This window comes from Chelonia mydas, chromosome 11 (assembly GCF_015237465.2).
Source record: "Chelonia mydas isolate rCheMyd1 chromosome 11, rCheMyd1.pri.v2, whole genome shotgun sequence".
NCBI lineage: Eukaryota > Metazoa > Chordata > Testudines > Cheloniidae > Chelonia > Chelonia mydas.
Window position 1 is genome coordinate 67,997,983 of NC_051251.2, and position 13,524 is coordinate 68,011,506.

Sequence of the window (13,524 nt, forward strand, 5' to 3'; positions counted from 1 at the left end):
ACTATGTAAGAGCAGGGTATTATTAATATTATTATATACACTATTATATACATTTATATTATATTATATAAATGGACTCTCTGTGGGCCCCTTGTCATGTGTGTTATACCAGGGCCTGCTCTGAACTCTGTTGCCCTATACCTTGAGTAGAGATCTACACCTGCGCAAAGTGGGTGTAAATGCTACCAAATCAAAATGGTAGTGTTGCACTGGTGTAAATGACAACAGAAGGTGCAGGGCAATGGTGACTGGGCTATAGACTCTCTTTGAGCCATCTGGAGACAGTGGTCCAAATTCAAGGTGATATGTAAGGGAATGCAAGTTACACACTTCTAGCCAACTGTGAATCCAGCTGGGTCTCAGGGAGTCTGAGTCTAAGGGCATGGCTACACTTGCACATGTAGAGTGCTGGAAGTTAAACCAGCCCTCGGAGAGCGCAGTAGGGAAAGCGCTGCCGTGTGCACACTGACAGCTACAAGCCCACTGGCGTGGCCACATTAGCAGCTCTTGCAACGCCCCAGAGAGCAGTGCATTGTGGTCGCTATCCCAGCATGCAAGTGGCTGCAACGTGCTTTTCAAATGGTGGGGGGTGGGGAGTGACAGGGAGTGTGTTGTGTGTATGTGGGGGGAGAGAGAGTGGGGTTTTGGGGGACTGAGAACATGTCAGCATGCTGTCTTGTAAGTTCAGACAGCAGCAGACTCCCCCTCCCCACTGCCTCTCTTTCTCGCACACTCCCAGCAGCAACATTCCACACGAATTGTTGCTTTGTCCCGGAGCAGATAAGAAACGGGGCTTCGAAAGGGCATAGCCACATTCCTACAGCTGAGTTCAAAACAAGGACCAGAGTGGCCACTTGACTTAAGGGGATTATGGGATGTTTCCAGAGGCCGATCACAGCGCAGTCATGCAACACCTCGTTCACACTGACGCCGGGGCATTTCAGCCAAGGTGCAGCAAGCGTTACACTTCTCATGGAGGTGGAGTACCAGGAGCGCTCCAGCTGCAAAGTCCAGGCACTCTAAGTGCCTTGCCAGTGTGGACAGGTCGTGAGTTAGGGTGCCTGGGGCTGCTTTAATGCCCTCTAACTTGCAAGTGTAGCCAAGCCCTAAGCTTTGTCTGTATCTTGTGTACTGAGAGGGCCAGAGGAGGACACACATTATCCCAGCTTAGATTCCCTTAAAGCTTCCTAGATTCATTATGAATTTGGAGCATAATATTCATTAAATCTGTGTTTCGTCCAGGAACATCCTGTAATTCATAGCCATGTCCAGCCTAAAAGACACACACTATGTAAATCAGTTCTCTCTCTCTAGGAAAGACACCCACACGCATGCACACACACACACAATTAAAATGTCTTCGAAGGCCATGTAAAAAGTGGGGTCTGGACTTAAAAATAATCAATACTCGTCTTTGATGTAATATATCACAATATTGCATCAGGATAATGGAAATTCATATCCACTGTGCATATTAAGTTAAACTGTGGCATTTAGCCACAGCCCTGCATTAATGGCAGTGCTGAGTAACTCTGCCCTAAAGGGGAGGCGTCAAAAGGCATTTGGTTTGCAAGAAGCACATTTTCTCCTGGATTTTGCTGGTTATGTGGGGAGGTGGCGAAGAAGTAATTTGCTACAGCCCTCTTAAGGGGATACAACATATCCTGCATTTAGGGGTAGAACCATGGCTCTGCTTGTTTCGTTTTTTCCACCTCCTTTTTGAGGGTAGCCCATGAATTTAAGTACATGCTACGTTCTTTGCTGAATCGGGGCCTCAGTATTGAGTTCCTGGTGCTTATCTGCAGAAAAAATCACAATGGTCAAATGCAAAAATGTTCCCACCAACCTGAACAGGAAGCCTATCCTGAAGAAGCGTTTTGAAAAGTTTGGGCAAGTGGAGTAGATTTATTGCACACACGGGAAAAACTCTGGCAATTGTGTACTTCTCGGACCATGAGAGTATTCAAGACTGGAATCTTCAAAAATATATCACTGCATATAATTATAGGACCAAAAGGGTCTACTGCTCTAAACTTCCACTTTTGAAAGGCCTGACTAGATTGTACAAGCAAATGAGTTTGCAAAGGTGGTCTCATTTTAGTCAGATGAGAAAGTTTGTGTTACAAACCATTACAGAATTGTCAGTCTCAGATTCGGACAGGCCCAAAACTGGAAAATCAGACATGTTTACAGATCCAAACCGAGATGTTTTGCCAGAGCTGTGTGTAAATGGCACAGCTCAGGTCTCAACTTTGCCTGACTCTCTCAGTGCTAATTGTCCCTCAATCTCATGAGCACAAAATAGTTCATAGTTTACAAATAGAAAAGCCTTCAGAGGGTGCAGGATCAGCCCCTTAATACATCTCCCTATCCGTATCCTAAAATATATCTTCTGGTCTTAAACCAGACCAGCTGAACGTCTTTTGGACTGGGACTTCCATTGCATCTGATTTTCAGATATTTTCCTGTATATTTAGCCTAAATATTCCTCTTCTAAATTTCTTCTTGGTACTTAACACTCAGTCATACACACTTGCATGATGCTCAATAATTCCTCTCCATCCTTGGAGGTTTACAGCCTCCATATATTTGTAGATGGCTGTCGTATCTCCCCCAAGCTGTTGCTTAGCTAAGCTGTGTGTTTCTAACTCTTAATGGTAGATTGTCAATCAGTCTCCTTTAGGCCCTTACTAATATTCATTGCTCTTCTGTGTTCATTCATCCCTTTGTCTACAACCTTTCTGGCCACAGGGTTCCTGGAAGTGAACGCAGTAGTCCAGGTTAGGTCTCACCAGTGATCAACTCTGCTCAGTGATGTAATACCTTGATATAAATAGGACAAACTCAAATTGGCCTCTCTTTCACTGCTGTACCGCAGTGCAGACTTGAATCCAGTTTGCTGCCTGCTATCACCCTTGGGTCGCTTTTCAGATTGCTTCTTTCCAAGTCTCTCTTTTCCAGTTGAATATTAGTATTTCACTCGAGTTGTCCCTAGATAGTGTATAGCTTGCATTTCAAAAAATTGAATCCCAGGTTACTTCCTACTCAAATCTCTATTCTCTCTAGGGCCATTTGTATTATGTCTTTGTCCTCACTAGTGTTCACAGCTCTTCTTTGTTTAATAGCTGCAGATTTTGTTAATATACTACTTCCTCCCTTTTTCTCTATCAATAATGAAGATGTTAAACAAGGTTTCAATCTTCCACTGATTCTTAAGACAGAGCTGACGCTAGGCATAAGCAGACTGAGCAATTGCTTAGGGCCCTGAGCAACTCAAGGGGGATCCCTATTAATTATTACAGGGGTTCTCAAACTGTGGGTCAGGACTCCCAAGGCTGGTGTTAGACTTGCTGGGGCCCAGGGCTGAAGCCCAAACCCCACTGTCCAGGTTTAAGGTTACAGGCCCCCCTGCCCAGGGCAGAAGCCGTTGGGCTTCAGCTTTGACACCTCCCCACCCCCTGCCCGGGGTGGCAAGGCTTGGGCGGGCTCTGTCTTCGGTTCCTCCCCCACTCCCCATCCCGGGGTTGTGTAGTAATTTTTTTTATCAGAAGGGGGTCATGGTGCAATGAAGTTTGAGAACTGCTGAATTATTAGAATATGTTGGAGGGAGGGAATATTCCTGCTTAATGCCCCCAATGCACTGGCTTAAGACAGTGTCTTAAGACACCCCATTAGACGATTTCTCCTAAATGGAGGCACTACCGTTATCTTTATGGCCATTGGCTAGTTTACAATCTACATGGCAGTGCGTGTATCAGATCCATCCGGAATTAACTTTGCAAAATACTTATTTGTGAACAGTTGCGTCAGATACTAAAATCAAGATCTGTTATTGCGCCTACTACATTTGCTAATCCTTGATTTCTGCCCAAAAGAAAGATGCATGGCCTGATTTGCTCTCCTTACCACCATCCTCTAAACACTGAGAGTTTGTTTTTCTCTTAATATGTTTCCTTGTTTTATATAGCCACCTCCCTTTCCCCTTCCAATGGCAGATCAAAGGGTTGCCTTAATGAGGAGCACAAAGGCAGCTGTGTGACTGAGTAATGAGGATTAGGAGCAAGATCAGTGGTCTCACACTGCATGGCTCTTCCCAGATTCACTCCCCCCTCTTCTCCCCTCCTCCACAGACCACCTGTCAGACAGATGGATCTGAGCTTGGTCCCCACCTGTCTCTGCATTTCTTGTGGGAGGGGGACGAGTACAAATTCATCCCTGTTTAATTGCTGTCTCTGGAGAGGAGATTCCTGGGTGTTTGCCCTATTGTCCCCAGTTGGTGCCAGTCTTTGGGAGGGCATAAGTTCCTGGTGGGTTTGTCCACCCTGTTCAGTGTCTTGTAGCAGCCTGTACAGCCATGTAATTCCTCATAGACTCATAGACATTAAGGTCAGAAGGGACCATTATTATCATCTAGTCTGACCTCCTGCAGGCCACAGAATCTCACCCACCCACTCCTGCGAAAAACCTCTCATCTATGTCTGAGCTATTGAAGTCCTCAAATCATGGTTTAAAGACTTCAAGGTGCAGAGGATCCTCCAGCAAGTGACCCGTGCCCCATGCTACAGAGGAAGGCGAAAAACCCCCAGGGCCTCTTCCAATCTGCCCTGGAGGAAAATTCCTTTCCGACCCCAAATATGGCTATCAGCTGAATCCTGAGCATGTGGCCATCCCTGTCTGTCGTTGCCATGAGAAAAACTGAAATGGATCCTCTTTGAGGTACAGCAGCTGCGAGAGCTGGTCCCCCCGCAGTCAGGGAAAGACGGAGGAGGTTAATAAGCCCCCACCATCTTAGAACAAATTACATTTTTGTTTTCTTTTGGCAATGCATAGATTTTGCCCCCACAGAATGCATAGGGCTCCCCCTACACCACCAGAAAGCGGGAGGCGTGGGGGGGAAGAGAGAGGATTTGGAGTCACAGGTCGTATTCAAGGTACAAGGTATGGCCCCTTTGCACCTACTCCGCTTTGCACCTCTTCCTAGATGTATGAAACCAGCCTCTGCTTTCACACATTCTCAGCATCTCTAACACTTTCTCTTGCCCCATCTGTTCACTAATTTCATTGATATGGCATATGATATGAGTGAGCTGGTTGCTCTTCACTGGTTTCTGGCTAGCCCAGGGGTGCCCAACCCGTGGCTCCGGAGCCACATGCGGCTCTTCAGAAGTTAATACGCGGCTCCTTGCATAGGACTGACTCCAGGGCTGGAGCTACAGGGGCCAACTTTCCAGTGTGCTGAGGGGTGCTCACTGCTCAGCCCCTGGCTCTGCCACAAGCCCTGCCCCCACTCCACCCCTTCCTGCCCCCTCCCCTGAGCCTGCCACGCCCTCGCTCCTCCACCTCCCCTCCAGAGCCTCCTGCATGCCAGGGAACAGCTGATCAGGCGGTGCAGGGAGGGAGGGGAAGGGCTGACCAGGTGAGTGGGAGGTGCTGGGGGCGGAGGAGCTGATGGGGGGCTGCTGACCTATTATTGTGGCTCTTTGGTAATGTACACTGATAAATTCTGGCTTCTTCTCAGGCTCAGGTTGGCCACTCCTGGGCTAGGGCATTGGTTACTGAATTGTGTAATTCAGTAACTGCCTGGCCTGCTCAGTTATTCATCACTACCAGCTGATTACACTGGCAGACCCTGGGTTTGGCTGTAGGGTCCTACAGACCGTCCTGTAAAAAGTAAGTCTGCCACCTGTTGGAAACTGCTTGTTACTTTTGCACCCTGGGAGGGCTTTGTACAATGAGGAAGGGAGGGCATTCTACTAAGGAGAATTAAATCTCTGTCACTGTGTTGCAACTTATCTTACTTCCCCTCCCTCCCCTCTGAGGAGTCTGAATAGGTTGGACTTTGGATTTGATTTCTTTACAGTCCCAATTTCTGCTTGCATTTTAAGCTCAGAAAGTTTGTGACTCAATCCAACAGGGCAGCTTTCTGTTATTTACGCTCCAGAACTCAAAGAACTCTTTGCCTCGTTGCTTCTTGGTAGGCGAAGGCCAGTGAAAAGAAGAGTCCCCGCTCTTGAAATACCGTTGCGCTTAGCACTGCAGAACGCGCAGTCTCTTATTTTCCATCAGGCAGCCAGCAGGTGAATCATGCTTAATGTACTGAAATACACCGACGAAGCGATGCTGGAAGTGAGGTATTGTGAAAGCCTTAGCTAAGACTTTCCTTGCTTTAATGCATTTAGAACCTGATCTAGAGATCAGTGAAGTCAGCAAGCAGACACGTGTTTCAAAGCAGTTCATAAAGAGTGTTGAATACTTTGAAATATCAGGTTTTAGGGAAGTATCAATGTGTCTTTAGGCAAACGTGGCAGCTAGAGAGCTGTCAAAAGGCAGGAGCTTGCTGTACAGCCAGTGAAATGAGTCTGCTCGTATTTTACATGCTATGTAGTGTTTCGTGTTGTTGCTGCTTTGGCCTGAGCAGTTAGTCAATATAAGGGGCCTTGCCGGTTATGAGGAGGACAAATTGATTATATGAGTTGGGTATCTCTGGTATCACATGCTATCTTTCAGGCCTCTGCTGGCCTGCCAAGAAGAATGTCTCTCCCTTCCCACCCACCCCACCCCTGCAGTCTTCCAGAAAGAAAAGTGGAAATATTAAACTGTGAGGTGTAATTTTCTTCTCTCTCTTTGATCGTAGCAGCCAAGCACATACTATGCCCATATGGACAGTATCTGGTCAGAGGGTGACTGCTAACTCTTAGCCTTCTGAAGTGCTCAAACACAGCTCATCAGGGCATCATGATAGTGTAATGGTACCCTCCCAAAAGCATATTGTTTAGCTATTGCGGTGATCCCTGCTCACCTCAAAACTGCCTTAGGTCCTGACCCAAAGCACAATGAAGTGAATGGAAGACTCCAATTGATTTCATTGGACTTTGGATCAGATTTAGGAGTTAAACTCTAATATTGAATCTTATCTGACCGTCACATGAGAGCAAAATACTTTATAATACAGCACCGATTGTAACACTTTCTAATACAGCACTGACTAAACTGGCAGTCAGTGGCTGGATCATGGTGTAAATTTCTAATGCTCTTCTGTCTATAGAAGAGGCCAGCTTCATGCTTTAGAGATAATAGATTGTTCAACTTTTATATATATATATTTTAAATAGAAAATATTTTATTTAAATAATTTAGTAAATATTTTAATAGTTTAGCTGTAGAGTATCCCATTCATAGTCAGTCTATGAAAGAACCACTCAACTTTCCTGTCTTCACCCTGATACCACAGGTGCTCATGATACTTCCTGGATCGCAAGCATGTGGGCCTAGATCTTCAAAGGCATTTTTGTATTTCATTGTGAATTACAAGACAGTACCAAATGGGTCATGGATCTACGAGTTCTTGACCTCACTTGGCATAATCTTCAGGTCCTGATGAGAGAGAATTTTCATTGAAGCAGAAGAAGGCACGTGAAAGTGAATGGAGGCAACACAATGAAGAGCAAAGCTATCCACATTCCTCTCCTTGCAGATCTTTAATAATATCCACAGCCTGAGTAGTAAGAGGTATGTTCGCCTTCGTAAGAGCCATGGCTGTTAGATATTTTTCCTGTTGTCAAGGATTTCCTATTTATCCGAATAATTTTGATTTGCATCTGGTGGGCAAGACAAAACCAGAAAATTCTAGAAAAGTGTTCCATTAACCGTCTCTAAGGTGTATTCTATAAATAATGAATAACCCACAATGAAGTGCGGTTAGAGCCTTTAGGTGACTGGCTAGCAGACCATCTTCCTGTCTCTTCCTATGGCTATGAATAAATCGTGATCGTGGTTTAACATTCCATTGCACAAAGCACCATCAGCTCTCGATTAGTGGGCTTGGAATGTTGAGCCATTCAAGCAGTATGACTGGGTGGACATGACACCATTACTTTTAAAATGTCTTTACTGTTATCAGAATAACTACAAATAGTGTGTGCATAATGTACATTGCAGGAGGTCAAAGGAAGCCTAAATAGCAGTAGGATTTTAATGGCATATATTCTCAAATTGATAAAGGTATATGACAGTACAAATGGGCCCTTTTCATACTTTTGGATGCAAGGGAACTGTCAGTTTCTCCTGGGATAAAATGACACTTAGCACAATAGACTGAGTGGTGCCAGATCTGCAAGCTCTGGAAAATTCCAGATGGCCTGAACTGCTACACTTACCAACTCAAAATGGAGGCTATAGATACTTCCCTTCCTGTCCTCCACAGAAATTAGTGTGGATGGGGAGGAAAACCCAGTCTCCTGACCCTCTCCCAGGTGACCATAGCAACACACCGATATCCCATAGTTCTAACTCCAGGACCCTACTTTTATGAGAGCAGGTGGGGGTGGGGGGGTTCACATTTCAAGCAGTAGACAGTGACTGTAAAAAAGTATAGAATGGAGATGCAGATGTGGCCCCAGGGACACAGAAGATCTATATGACTTGAGGAAGTGATCAGCAGAAGAGCCAAGAGCCCACTGGCAGGCAAGTATAAGAAAAAGGAACCTGGTTGGGGATGTTGTGACTGATGGGTGGACAGATAACAGTGGAAGGTCAGGACCAGCGTTAAAGCACCCCTCAGGCCCTCAAATATAATTGGTCTCCATCCTTTATGTTCTTAAAGCGCAGCATAAAGCTGAGACAACGTACAGGCAGTGGTGGGCCGATAACTCTGCTGATGTCTGTCTGAGATTGGTCTGCATTTTCATAGGATTCTTATCTACCATTTTTCATTTATTTTCCAATAATAAATAAAATCTTACTGCCTCCCAAATCACTGTGCCCTGAGCCTAGACCTCATGGGCTTGTTGGTTAGAACAGGCCTGGTCTAGATTTGAGCCTTTACAGTTCAGAACAAACGATGCTTTACTAAGCCCTGGTCTGCACTACGATCTTAAGTTGGTAACTACGTTGCTCAGGGCTGTGAAAATCCACACTCTTGAGCGACAGTTATACCAACCGAACTCCCGGTGTAGACAGAGCTATGTCGACAGGAGAGCTTCTCCCGTTGACGTAGTCACTGCCTCTCAGAGGGGCGGAATGCCTGCGCCAATGGAAGAAGGTCTCCCGTTGGTGGAGGTAGCGTCTTCGCTAAGCAGTGCAGCGGCAGTACGGTTAAGTGTAGACAAGCCCTAATGTGTATTATAATAGCAATACTGTCACTGCCGTTCTTGTCTTCTCGGACAATAATCAAAGTCCTTCTGTGCTAAAGTTTGGCCTTGCAATTTGTCCACTCAGGAATTTGACTATCGCATCACTGTCTTTCAGTCCCTACGAAATTTAGCCACTAAAGCCAGTTTCCTTGCCTGTTGATCTGATCATGTAACTCCCCTCTGCATCCCTCCATTTGCTATGGCATCAACTCCCCATCCACCATAGCATAAAATTGTAAGCTTCTTGTCACCGTTATCAACGCTCTATGTAACTCTGCCTTTTCCTACATATTCTCCCTTGTCGATCTTTGCTTTACTCCCCCACCCCCCAAACCCTTCTGTTCTGCCAGAGCTCCCAGCTTTGTCTGCCTGATTGTCTGTTTCTCACACAATCACCTCTGGACCTTCCTGGGTTGAGCCACTGTGCATGGTAGGATTAGAGCTGGGTGAATAACTCATTTTTGTTCAGTGGCAGTTCCAAACAATCAGGAAAAAATATTTGGCTAAAGTCAAACCAGATCTGTTTTGTGTGTGTGTGTGTGAATTTAAAAATGTCTGTTCCAGAGCAGGGATACAAAAGTGAGGATCCCACACCAGGAGTCGGTGCCCTAACGACTGGCTAAAGGTGACTGGGCGGGGCAGTGGGAGCACCCCAACGACATCTTCCTCCTCCATTTTCTGCGTGGCCGAAACTGTTCTGACTAACGTCAGGTTGACTGAAGCTACATTTTTCATTGAATAAACTAATCAGCTGAAAAACTTCACCCCGCTCTAGGCACAACCTCCTTCAGCTTATCTGCAAAGCTCCTAGTCAGTCTACATTCAAAGACCTACTTCTGCTGCGCTGCTTACAGGGAATTGAACTGAACCGAATGCAAATTGTAAATCATTTTGCATATTGTCATTCTCTCCTTTCCCTTAGCCTCTGTGTATGTGTCTGTGAGCCTCTAAAGCTGGGACTGTCCTTCAGTGTTTGGGAAATGCTAGGCACATAGCCTGCACTACCATAATTAGTAACAACAATTATTGTCTCACAAAACATAAGAGTAGAGCTGGTTGCAAAAATTTCAGCTAAACAGTTTTCAGCAGGAAAATGAAGTTTTCCTTGTGTCCACCCAGTGATAAATGCCAAAATGGCAGCCTCTCTCTCCTTATATCTTCCCAAACATACTGTTTTGTCCCCAGACTCAGGATGACCTCATGCTAGTCTTCCCTTCCTGCGGACTGTCCATCCCTCTGATTATTCATATGTTAGTGAGGTTTCCATTGTTTTGGTCACACCTTATTTAATTTAATTGGAGACAGGTAAATAGCTGCCTTCCCTCCTGTCTATGATAAAACCTTTTTCTCCTTATTTGGTCACAGACTTTAAAGCCCATCCGTGATTATTCATAATTCCTCATATAGAGTTAATACATACATTTTACAATTATATTAGTCACCAGTGTGACGTTACCTTTCATAAATGACCTTACTTGATACTGCAGACAATCAGTTGATTCAATTACTTAGCCTCTTGCAGAGGTCTGAACCTCAAATGATGTCTCCCCCACTTACTTATTAGGTTGATTGGTTGGTTTACCTTTTATTTAAATGTGCCTTCATTATCTGTGCCTGACAACAAGCAAGTACACATTCTTTCTTTAGGGAGGACTGGGCTTATGCATTGCTTGACCAAGACATTTTAAGAACATGATTCTAGTACATATCCTATACATACATCACACAAGAATATTAACGATTGGGGAGTTATATTTGCCAATGATATATTACACTTCTGTTATGATATATACGGACAGGTGGCACGTGTTATTTTTGGTGAGTATGTCAGGCCTGCCAAGATTTGCTGACACAAAGTAGTAAACCACCAATGGGTCTCTGTGTCACACTGGAACCTTATGCTTATGCTCAAATAAATGTGTTAGTCTCTAAGGTGCCACAAGTCCTCCTTTTCTTTTTGCGAATACAGACTAACACGGCTGCTACTCTGAAAACTGGAACCTATGTTTGTCAAGGGTCCATCATTAAGCTTTCTCCCTGCCAAAGAAAAGGGGTACAGTGAGTTCTCATGTAATCACATGTTTCCAGGAGCAGCGGCTTTAAGGAGAACATCAAATGTTGTTGTGAGAAAAGTTGAGAGTTGGCAAAGGACAGGATAACCCCCTTTTTGTGCATTAAACATCTATTTGAACCTGCTTGTAGCTGAAGAAAATCTCATTCACCAAAGAGACCCACTCTTGCATATGGAATTGGCAGGAACCCCACCGGCCCCCAGCTCATAGCTCTGAGCCATTAGTCCTAGCAGGGTGCACTTTACCTTGACCCTACTGAAGTAGCTAGGCTTTCTGAATGCCATTGGCAATCTTTGGGATTGAGGATGATTCTTCAGCTTCACATCTTCCTGGCTTAGTGAGGCTTTGTCCTCCCTCCAGAGTCTTTGATGGTGCTGTGGTGTGTCAGTCTCAGATATTTTTTTCGTTCATAAAAAACCAACCTACCTACTTCCATCAAACACCCTGGTTCTTCAGCACTTCCAGCATCAGTGTGCATGGAGACCACACATCCTTTAAATGCACTATATCTGGTTCTGTTTTATGCACTGTCAGTAAATAGGTAACTAACACTTTGCTGATTGTTTTGGCCAGGATATAACCCAGCAGCGTGTTTGATTGACTGTGTCCATGATTGAGAAGTGCACTCGCCTTCACATCCATTATGCCCACCACTTGTGTGAGGAGCCCATGTCCTCCTTTGATGCCAAGCTCAGTTTTGAGAACATGACTAAATGCCTGCAGATGCTGAAGGAGAGGTACCAGGACCTGGATAACCAGGATATTTACTGCAATAATGAAGTAGAGTTCAGAGGCTACAGTGTCCTGCTCAGTCTCAGCAAGGGATATTCTCAGGTGAATCTTTAGTTCAGTGTATCTGATCTATTCCTTCAAGAAAACTTAATTCTGTTTTGTTCATAGCACATAGATTAAGAGATGTGTATCACTGTGGTATTGTGTACAACGATGTACAATAGTTGACGTTCGTAAGGCTAGGCAGCAGGTTATTAGTACTTGCGATTACAAGTTTTGGACCTGGACCGTGAGCTGCCAGACAAGTTCAATGAAAATCTGTGGGGGGAAGGAAGAGACTAAGGCCAAAAACACTTCAGCCAGCTTCAGGATGTACCTTGAGATCCCGATCCCAAGACTGAGAACCACAGTGCAGAACATCAACTAATTCATCATTAAGGCTATGCTTTAGTCACAGGTATTTCTAGTAAAAGTCATGGACAGGTCACGGGCAGTAAACAAAAATTCACTGCCCTTGATCTGTCTACGACTTTTACTATATTCCCCTAACTAAAACTTGGGCAGGGGGCCACTGGTGCTCTGGCGGGGAATGGTCGGGGGCACCATGGGTGCTGGGGGAGATGGCCCGGGACCCCGCTGGTGCTGCAGGGGAAGGGTTGGTGGGGCTGGCAGGGGCTCCCTACCCAGCTCCGCGTGTCCCTGCAGCTCGTAGGCCGCGGAGGGGCCAGGGGCTGCGTGTGCTGCTCCCGCCACAAGTCAAGCACCAGCTGTGCAGTTCCCATTGGCCAGGAACCGCAGTATGGCCGTTCTTATGTTCTTAATGAATGTCCCTGCTGAGATGGATCCTCCTAAACTACCCTCTGTGCATAACAGCAGCAGAGTGACTTCTGGTCCCTGCGTTGTTCCATACCAATGCCCTGTAAGGTGCCAGCTTCCCTTCCATTGTCCACATACAGGGTTCCAGTACCATGGGGCCTGTGTCTGTAGATGCATATCTGCCGATCTCCTGCCAGTGGAGGTTTAGGCTGGTTCTTTGACACATGACCTATTATCCGTGATTGATGTAATCAGTCTCTGCTCCATTCATGGCTCTTGTTTTCATCCTCTTGGCTCATTTTCATTTCTGTCTTGGGCTTGAGGTTGGTCTGCTGTAAGCCATGCAGATGTTGCTGGTGCTCTGCTCTGCAGGCATGCCCAGCTTCTGCCATGCCCAGATTTTGCAGGTGCTCAGCACCCACAATTGGGACCAGATTTTCAGAAGCACTCAACTCCCACTGTGCCATTTATGGGCAGTGTGATGGGGCACTCTACTCACTGCAGATGGTGCCCCCTCCAGGCCGTTCTGGGGATTCACTCTGCCTTGCTGTCTTTTTCACTGTCTGTGGCCCCGCGCTTACTCCAGGAGTCTTGCTGACTCATAAGGTGTAGTCCTTGATTCCTTTCAAAGGGTTCATTGTACAGTTGATAACCCTTGATGGGCCATCGAACAGGCTAGGCAGTGCTGATGCCGATCTATGTGGGGGTGTCACCCAGATGCACAGCACAAGTTTGAAATACAGATATACCCTCCATATCTATAACTAATACAA